The sequence below is a fragment of the Heliangelus exortis genome, unplaced genomic scaffold (genome assembly GCF_036169615.1).
Source record: "Heliangelus exortis unplaced genomic scaffold, bHelExo1.hap1 Scaffold_72, whole genome shotgun sequence".
NCBI lineage: Eukaryota > Metazoa > Chordata > Aves > Apodiformes > Trochilidae > Heliangelus > Heliangelus exortis.
This window is the reverse complement of record NW_027285988.1, coordinates 25411-35777: the sequence shown is the minus strand read 5'-3', so window position 1 is coordinate 35777 and position 10367 is coordinate 25411. Positions and strand designations below refer to the sequence as shown.

At 43.4% G+C, this 10367-nt stretch overlaps 2 long non-coding RNA genes across 3 annotated transcripts; both read right to left on the bottom strand.

Annotated features, from left to right (window-relative positions):
• Positions 1 to 1089, bottom strand: LOC139790964 (uncharacterized). 2 transcript variants are annotated; one of them, XR_011723751.1, is made up of 3 exons: positions 866 to 1089; positions 737 to 777; positions 1 to 460 (listed from the first exon to the last, which is right to left on the bottom strand). It is a non-coding gene; the product is annotated as an uncharacterized lncRNA (long non-coding RNA). The 2 variants fall into 2 exon arrangements; XR_011723752.1 differs by lacking the exon at positions 1 to 460 and adding an exon at positions 538 to 658.
• Positions 1090 to 7703: 6614 nt separating this feature from the next.
• On the bottom strand, positions 7704 to 8964 carry LOC139790963 (uncharacterized). Its single transcript, XR_011723750.1, has 2 exons — positions 8790 to 8964; positions 7704 to 8140 (listed from the first exon to the last, which is right to left on the bottom strand). It is a non-coding gene; the product is annotated as an uncharacterized lncRNA (long non-coding RNA).
• Positions 8965 to 10367: the final 1403 nt, after the last annotated feature.

Here is a 10367-nt window from a genome sequence, read left to right as displayed (position 1 = left end):
TGCTCTGCCCTCTGGCACACAGCTCATGCACCTGAAAAGAACCCAAACCAACCATGGAAATCAAGTCACCTGGATGCTGCCAGGTAGTTTGGTGAGACCTGAGGTGGTCTTGTTGTGTATAGCCTCTAACTACAGTTACAAGTACAAATCCCAGCTCTAGAGCCCCAGCTGTACAACACCAACAGTGGGCACAGCACAGACACAGGCTGGAGCTGCCCTGCCGAGTACACGCTCGCATTGCGCTGAAGATTCTTCCACTCTCTTTACCCACCCAAAGGGGACTGCACCCTGATAGCCCTCACCCCTACACTAAATGTAAAACCCCTCTCAATTTGCAGCCTCATCCCCTCCCAGGCCCTCAGTTTAGCTTTCAATTGGCCAGGGGTCTGCAGCCATCTTCAATGAAACCACTACTTGCTCTAACTGGGATGCTTTTGCAGTTACCAGGCCTCTCAAACATCTGAAAAGAAAAAAAAAAAAAAAAAGAAAGAAATGTTTAAAATCAAACCAACCAATCCACAATCAGTGCCGGCAGTGTGCAGTCCACCAACCTCTTTAACACTGCTCCCCTCCTCCCCAAAAGCACTGCAGTGTTCTGTTCACCTACTCAGTCCAGAATTGGATGCTGCACCCCTCCTTGCTTGTGGTATCTAAGGTACTGAAAGACACACACTTACTGCTGTGCTTCTGAGAAGCCCCCTGCCCAGTGACCCTCCTCACTAACATCCCAACTTACCTCAGATGCTCATCCACTTTCAACAAGGGCCTGCACAGTATCTGCAAAACCAAACAAACACTTCAGTGAGCTGCCACAGGTGACTTTGGGTGTCAACACAACCGGGTCGGTGTCTTAAGAGTGTCTCACCTTCTCGGGCTGCTGTTGGCATCCTGCTTCACCACTCCAAGGCGGTCACCTCGTCTGCAAAAATGACAGCAAACAACCCACACTGAGACACTGCCGAAGCCAGAAGCCTGCCCAAAACATCTCCCCTCTGCTGCTCTCCCCTTTGCCCGTCTGGCCTCTGCTGGTTACAGGTTGAGCCTTGCATGCCACCTGGGAAGCACACAGAAGGGATGCTTGGCACTCCCTGACAACAACTCCTGACAAACAATTGCTGTTCCAGCACACCAGTCTTCACTCACCACAGGCTCCTCTTCAACACGCACCCACCCGCTCTGCTCCTCTCCTCCATTGCTCTCTGATGTGTGGCTCCTCCCTCTGCATTGAAACATCAATATCCTGCAGTCAGCTGGAGGCTGAGCAATAGCTGAACAGTTACAGAGGGTTCCCTTTAGAAATACCATCTAGATCCCAACTACCTACAATTAAGAAAACAAAACAAAAAAACTTATAATGAGGCCCCATGTGTCAAAGCCTTACCAACCTGGCCACCCATCCTGCTCAGCCATCCCTGTGGCCTCTCCCAGATGACTCCAGCCACCCCCTCTCGGTAACACTGAGGAAAAGACAACTCTCCCCTGCTGAGAGCTGCTACTTGCCTTGAAATGCACTGCACTGTCTGTGCCTCAGCAGTTGGAGACAGCAGATCAACATCAACCCCATTGCTATTCTTCCCCCATCCCCACCATTGCTACACCCCCCAGAGAGAGCATCTCCAGCTCAACCACACACACAGAGGATGTGATGAAAATGTGAGAAAAAAATATCTCCACAAGAAAAATAACTCCCAGACTTCAGATGCTACTGGGGAAAGAGATGTATGGTGACATGAGATAGAGGTGAATGTTGAAGAAGAGTCAGGAAAGGTCCTCTTGACACCTTGTGAGGTTTGTGAATGGACTTCTTTGTTTTTTAAGCTCTTCAGCAGGGAGGAGTCAAGCTACAGATGGATCCAATCTTAGTCTCTGACTAGAAAGAAAAGTTCAGCCCCATGGTTTAGTCACAGAATCATCTTCTTGCAGCTTCAGCTGGGTGCCTCTGGACAGAAAAAACCCACTATTATTTTACCTGTTCCTTTTAATGCCTCACAACATGACTGTGCACTTGTTCATATTACTCTTCATCTAGTTATCTTCCATCACGAATATGGTCTTCCCATTCTTTCCTCTTCTCTCTGAGAGTCACCATTCACCATCAGTCTCCTCCTTTTCTGGCCAATTTTTTTTTCTCTTCCAGTTGCTTTGCTGGAGGATAATTCTTCCTCAGTTTGATTTCCCCAACAATTTGTGTTTCCCCAATCTTACTACTGTAGAGGATAATTTTGAGTAGTTCTCTCACTGTCTACATCTAGTAATATTATTATAGCAGGCAGAGTAGAAGTCTCACTGAGGTTCCTCCTCACAGGAGTTCACCTAAAGATTAATTAAAACTGCAGCCTGAGGCCTTATCCCTCCAGCTGCTCATGGTTAGTCAAATCACAAGTCACTTAGGTCAAGCAGTTGTCAGCTTGCCAAATCCTTAATAGGTTTACAATTGGAAGTGATATGACTTGACCCAACACATTGGTCCCATTATTCCCACAGTCACTCCACTTCTAGTTTCAATAGCAAGGATGCCCTATGGCAGCCCCAGAGAAAGAATCAAACATCATAAACTGAGACAAGAAAACAAGAGATGGATGGATGTGCAAGAAGCCTTGCTAAGACCTAAGAACACAAGGAAGCAGGAAGGAATGCCCAGGAAAAGGTATGGCTCAGGAGTGGTGTTTGTGAGCCACAGGACTCAGCTGTGCTTTCAAGTTCCAGTGCAAGAGAAGCAGCACCTGATTGGTGCTGTGATGATGAGCAAAGCTGTTCAAGACCCTAAGGGCACGAGGTGTGTGCTGCAATTACTGACTGCAAAAAAAATACTGGGACCTGGGTCTGAGATGTAGAAGATGATGGACTACACAAGCTACACAAAAGAACACAGACAGAGGATGGAGCTGCCCTGCCTGGCACACACTAGCTGAATGCAGAAAAATAAACATGCTGCCTTGATGGTTCCCACTCAGCCCGCTCCCCTGCTCTAGCTTTGAAACCCCTCAAATATTTCATCCCTAAGCATCCATCCAACTCTTTCTCAATATGGCTCCAAAATTCCATTTAAATGGGCCTGGAAAAAAAAAAAAACACAAAGAGTGACCATGTTCAACAATTGCTGGCCTTTACCCCCATATGGAACCCTACCCACAGCACCACCAATAATCTGGCTACAACTTTGCTTTAGTACCAAAACACTCAAATATTCCATCCCTCAGAGGGCCTCCCACTGCTGACCAGTGTGACTCCAAAATTCCATATGAACTGGCCTGGCAAACAAATGGAAATAGTGACCACTGAAAACTTTTGCTGGCCCTAACCCTTACATGGAACCCTACCCAAAGCACCACCAACAATCTGGCTACAACTTTGTTTTAGTACCAAAAATAGCAAATGTTTGACCCCTCAACAGCACACCCACTGTATCTAAATGGCTCGAAAATTCATAATAAATAGGCGCAAAAAAAAATCCATAGTGTGACCACTGAAAACTTTTGCTGGCCCTAATCCTGAGATGGAACCTTTCCCACAGCACCACCAACAATATAACTTCATCTTTCCTTTAGAACCAAAAACCTCGAATATTCCACCCCTCAGGGTCTTTCCCACTGCTGATCAATGTGGCTCCAAAATTCCATATAAACAGGCCTAGAAAAAAATCCAAAGAGTGACCACTGAAACCTTCTGCTGGCCCTTACCCTCACATGGAACCCTATCCACAGCACCTCCAACAATCTGCCTACCATTTTCCTTTAGTACCTAAAACCGCAAACATTCGATCCCTGGACTGCTCGATCTTTTTTTCAGATTTCAGGTCCCAAATTGAAAAGATTTACATGTGGCTTTTCCACACAAGTAAATATTGTCTGGATTCGTATAATTTTGCCCTAACACTATCATCAACTCTTCAAGAACACGTTAAACTCTGGATATTATTAAAGTAAACCACTCACCTGCTCTTTGTAGTATCTTAGTTTGTAGCCATCTTCAGTTTTAGAACCTGGAACGTGCAGAGTTTGCAGACAACTCATCCAGAAGCCACTGATTCACTCCACACACAGTCTCGGCCCTTAAACCCACGTGGAGGCTTCTATGCAACTGTCCTGCCCCACCTCTTTCTCACGATCCCCTGGAAAAACCCCTCCTCTCCTTCACTGTACTCCCCTGGGATGAAAGAGCCTCACCTGCAACCCATCTGAGCACATCACACCCTAACCCTAAGCCCACCCCCTATCCCTCCCCACTCCCCCTGCCAACAGCTGCAGTTTGACCCCTGGGGCTATCAAAAGACTCAGGCCACAGAGAACCAGAAAATGTTCGCTAAAGCACATCAGAAATTTCCCGCGGTGAGATGGGGAAAAGAGCAGAATAATATGGATTTCTTGAGGCTGAATCTAAAGTCACCTGCACCATGGATGGCCAAAATCAGAAAGGTGCAAATCTAATGAAGTGTCATACCTCCCCTGGCATGTCTATTTCAATCCCAAAGTCCCTAGAAACACATGCTTTTATAAATTTCTAATTCCCAACCTTGTCCCCTCCATCCCACAAGCCCTCTCTGGCACCCATCCCTCTACTTGGCTTCCAGGAGGATGCAAGTCTCAACCCATTCCTATTCATAACCGACACAAGGAGTAATAAACAGAATATTAAAATACAGAATATTTAAACACTTTATAACCCCAAAATATCCCACACAAAGCTACCAACAGGAGAAAAAGATGCGGGCAAGAAACGCCCTTCTGACTGCACAGACTGCTGACTCAGAGGCTCTTGCAGAAAGCTGATGCCTCTGTGTCCATGAGCTCCCAAAACTACTGACCCAGTGAGCTCCACAGCTGCCACCAACTGCAAGAACAGCAGAGTTCTGACCCCAGCACAGCACCAAAACAGACTGAGAGCCCTGGGCAGATGGGGGGGGTTTATGTACCCCAGGCACCACCTACCAACCATCCCACCACCATCTGGAGAAGGGGCAGTGCCAAACGCTGCCAGGAATAAAAGGGCAGGAGGGCATACAGCTGGTTCTGTCAGCTGCTTCTGGGGACACAGTGGAATTAGAGACATAATTGTTCAAGATTTGGGAAAACTGAAAACTGCTTGTCTTAAGGGTGTTGACATAGTATTAACAGTTGGAGTGATTGCACCTGAGGCTGCAATTTAAATCATAGGAATTCAGCTACAATTTCATTTTAAGTTAGTTAGACTTTTACTCGTCCACTTAGAATAATAATGTCAGTTTGTAGACTCAGAATAACCACGTACAGTGGGTGTAGCAGGAGACGAACTTCGCAGCGATGATAGGCTCTGAATGAGGACAGGATCAGTAGAGAACTGGCCTCGACCAGCACGGCTGCTGACCTGCTTCAGAATGAGCCATTTGCCAGTCTCAGGCCCCACCTTTTATTGGCCCTTGATCTTTGAGCATGCGCACTTGGGCCAGCCTTAACTGGGCACAGGTGAGGCTGAGCACCAACTGAGCTCATTACTCGGCAGGTCCTGCCACCTGCTGCCTACAAGTGGGAGGATGCATTGACTGAGACTTAAGGTGGAACAACTGGACTGCTGAAGAATTATCCTGATGAGAAGTGATTGATGGTGAATGGAGACTCCCAGGTAGAAGACAGACCCCATCATAAAGGGGAGGCCTCATCATCCTGGGAGATAACTGGATGGATAGGCACGTGCATGTCGTGCAAGCAACCTTGAGGCCACACTGTGAGCTCCAGCTGCAATAACCCAACTCGGACAGAACTGAACCTCCCAGCTGCAATACAGAGCAAAGCCCTCCCTAAAATCTTCATTTCTTACCAGACAGCTCCTCTCAATGCTCATGCTATGGGATGAGCTATCATGACTACACAAAACATGTCCAGGCCTTTGTCTCTAATCAGGAGCACCTGATAAAAAAGCTCTCAAGGGAAAATTGGCAGCTCCAGTGTAAAGCGGAGGGACAGCAGAAGGCTGAGTGCTGAGTGAGTGCTGCTACCCTGTGGCTGAAAAGCGGCACTGCAGCTGGCACTGCTGGCACAGACTGGCATTCCGGGTTTAGCACATGAAATCCATACGCCCTGAGCCCCATTTAAAGCCCATTTTAAAATCTTTTTTTGCAGCCCTTTCTGCCAGTACTAGTCCTTTCAATTAGGTACTGCAGAATCTTAATACAAAAAGAGTAGAAGACTTTTTAAATAATTTAAAAAAAGACCAGAGAAAAATTAAAAAATCTTACATAGTACAAGTTTTATTTTAAACATCTGTATTGACACTGATTTAGCAAAAAGAGGTTTTATTTAACAGAAGCACTCTGCAGAAGCCCACTCATCTGCTCTTCACACCCATTTGCCCCACACCACCCAGGCAAATCGAGCTGCAGCCTCTGCCATGCACGTGACTACTTTCACCAACAATCACCTGCCAACAAACTATCCAAACAATCCATGCAAACAAACCATGGGAAAAAAACATCCAAGCAAACCATCAGAACAAACTATCAGTGTGCTCAGCCTCCACCACCACAACGCTTCCCTGTTCTCCCCTAACGCAAGCTCACACACAAAGCCTTCACAGAGCCACCTGCTCCTCCTGCACAAGGGCTGCAGCAAACGTCAAGGCTCCTGCAACAACGGCCTCTGCCACCAACACTTCCTCTGTCTCCACAGGAGACTCTCCTACGCTGCCTGCTGACAAACTCGCCCTGTCCTCGCCAAAGACACACACCACCACCACCACAACAACTACAACAACAACTCCTGCCAAGACAGATTTGCGTGTGCGGTGGGCGGACCCCAGGTGTGAGCTAATGCAGAGCTGGGCTTGAAAATGGCAGAGTGCACAGCCCGGGGGTTTATCTAAAATTTTATTGCATCATGCCTCCCCTCCCAGGAACCCATGGATGAATCCACTTCTTCAGTCTCCACTGGAAGGTCCCCTGACGTCCTCGTTCTTCTTCAGCCTCCGCTGGCAGGTCCCCCGACGTCCGCATCTTCTCCTCCCCGCCGTCTTCTGCTCCCAGGCTTTTTCCTTCGTCAGCTGTCCAGAGACACACGCACAGAGCTGAGCTTTACACCAACCCTCTAGTGCCAGCCCGTGGCAGAGTCCCAAGGCTGAAACCTCCCAATGGCCCCACCTTGCCTTCTTCTTCCCTGCACTCCCCTCTGTACCCTAACTCTGCCCATTCCCAGCAGCTGAGCTGACGGGCGCTGTCCCTTTGCCAGGACTCTGCTCTCCCCCTGGGCCCTGGCACTTGCCACAAGACCCCACACCAACAACAAGCCCCCTTTCCCCTTCCTCCTCTCCCTCCATCCTCCCCTCCCCAGAGCCCAAACCTTACACCAGGCTCTTGCCCAGGCTGGGCCCTTTTGTCTCTGCCCTCGGCTGCTTCCTTCTGGGGGGCCTGGGACACAAGGACACCCCTCTGAGCCATCTCTGCAACCCTCTGCTCCCACACCCCACCCCGCCGCCCTCCCCCAAACCTCTCGGCCCCCGAGAAGCCCAAAAGCCCAGGCAGGAGCCCCTGTTCCTCCCCACTTACCAGCCCCTGCTGCTGGACACCCCGTAAGGGCCAGGGAACGTGTCTGTGATTGATCCCTAGCAAAGAGTGCCCTCCTAAAAGCCCGCCCCTTATCCGCTCTTCACACCCTTTGCACCACACCACCCAGGCAAATCGAGCTGCAGCCTCTGCCCTGCACCGACAGCTACCTGCCAAGAAACCATCCGTGTGCTCAGCCTCCAACGCCACAACGCTTCCCTGTTCTCCCCTAACGCAAGCTCACACACAAAGCCTTCACAGAGCCACCTGCTCCTCCTGCACAAGGGCTGCAGCAAACGTCTACCTCAAGGCTCCTGCAACAACGGCCTCTGCCACCAACACTTCCTCTGTCTCCACAGGAGACTCTCCTACGCTGCCTGCTGACAAACTTGCCCTGTCCTCGCCAAAGACACACACCACCACCACCACAACAACTACAACAACAACTACTACAACAACAACAACTCCTGCCAAGACAGATTTGCGTGTGCGGTGGGCGGACCCCAGGTGTGAGCTAATGCAGAGCTGGGCTTGAAAATGGCAGAGTGCACAGCCCAGGGGCTTTATCTAATGTTTTATGGCATCATCTGTCTCTTCCCTGGCACCAGTGGATGGATCCGCAGAGGATGTCTGGAGGAGAGAGAGAGAGAGCGCTTTAGGTAGGACTGATCCGCGTGATCTGCAAGAGAAACTTTTTTTTTTTTTTTGGCATAAGACTTTTTAAAGACTTTTTCCAGAACTCCCCTTTTAAAAGGTGGGTGAAACACCACAGTGTAGTTTTTCGACTAATTGTAGTTATTTGAATCATTTTCAATAGATTAACAACTGCCTATAATAGGTGTGTTTGATTGGGGCTTCAATAAAATATTAGTTGTTGTAGGGGTTAATATAAAATGCCTGCTAATAATATTTTTGTAGTGATACTGACACCTGACAGAAGCTAACACAGAACTTGTTTTACAGAAGCTAAGGCATTGTTTATATTGCCATTATCTTTTTAAGGAAAATATATGTGCTAAAGTGAAAATTACAGTACCTTGAGTTAAGAAACACAACATGGCTGAAGAGTGAAGAAATGCACATTCCCAAAGAGGTTAAAATTTAACTTCGAGAAAGACCTTTTTTTTTTTTTTCCTATTTATTTTTATTTCATCCCCACATGCTTTATGAGCACCACCAGGAGACACCAGGTTTTCTAATGAAGTTCCTGCTCCTACTGGAACTGAGGTGCCCAGAACTGGAGACAATATTCCAGACGTGGCCTCACCATCCCACTCACCAGAATCTCCCTAGAACTGAACAGCAACCTGGGAGCTTGGATGCAGAGCTACTGGTATCCTGAACCTAGGGGAGAAAAGAAGAGTGTGAGTCTGAGTATGAACATAAAACTAGGAAAAAGCTGTTCCTAAAAACCTAAAATAAAAAATTGAAATTTTTAAAATAAACTTAACAAAATTTTTTAAAAAATATAAAATTAATAATGTTAAATAAGATTAATGTTTAAGTTAATATTTACTTTGATTATCTTATTGTAATGATATAAGTTATTATTTAAACATATACATTAATATAAAGTATTCATCATATATAATTTATTAATGATTAATTACATAATAAGTGTTAAAAATCAGAATCAAATTTAGTCTTATTTATAAATTTAAATACCTAAAGGAAAATAAAAAGAAATACAATTTTAAAATAAAAAATTTTATGTAAAGATACCGTTTAAACCTTAGAAAATAAAAATTACGTGACAAAAATCTTTAATAGAAAATAAAATTCAGGAGTTAAAATTTTAAAAATAAAAGAAGCAAAAGTTAAAAATTAATATACGTTAATAAATATTTTTGAAATATTTTTTTTAATTGGACATTTTAAATTTTAAGTCAAATATTAAATTTATCTGAAATTTAAGGAAACTTAATAATTTAAAATGAATTTTGAATTAATCGCAACAGTAAAAATACGTATTAATTAAAAATATATTGATATACAAAATAAATTTTAATTTAAAATAAGGTAATTTGAAAATATTAAAAACTAAACTTATACAAATTAGCTATGTTTTAAATTTAGAACAAAATAAATTTAAAAAATTTATAGATTAGAAAAAATTATTTCAAGTAGAAATGAACATTTCAAAAACGAGAAATTACAATAACAATTAAAGTTAGGCTAAATTGTAAAATCTAAAGATTAAAATTCAAGTGTTAAATTAATTTTGAATAAGCACTGATAATCAATAAAAAAAAATTGATTACTAAAATCAAATCATCTAAATGGAAAAAAATACTTATATTTAAAAAGCTTCCTTTTTAAAATACAATTAAATCATTTAAAAATAAAAATGACATGAAAAAACTTGGGATAAAAAATAAAACCAAAAGTAGAAATTTATGACAAACTTTACAAAAATTAAGCTAAATGTTTAATTAGTTAAAAGTATAAGTAAAATTTATTGTACTTGAGTAACACTTTAGTATTAGAAATAAAAATAACTTTTAAAAAGTAAAAAATCTAGAAATATAAAGTAATTAAAAAAGAAAAAGCTAAGAAATAAAAAATAGGAAATGTTTATTTAAACATATTAAACGTAATAAACATTAATAAATATCACATATTTATAAAAGGTACATATTATATAGTATAATATATATATTACAAAAATATATATACATCATATAACATTGTAATATATATTTATAACACATATAAAATATATTATATGTAATATATATAATAGACTTATTTACTTTATATGATACAATATATAAATTATTAAATATATAATTATAACTATAATATAATTTATGTGTTAATCAACATTATCAATATTGATATTTTGTTATTTATATTA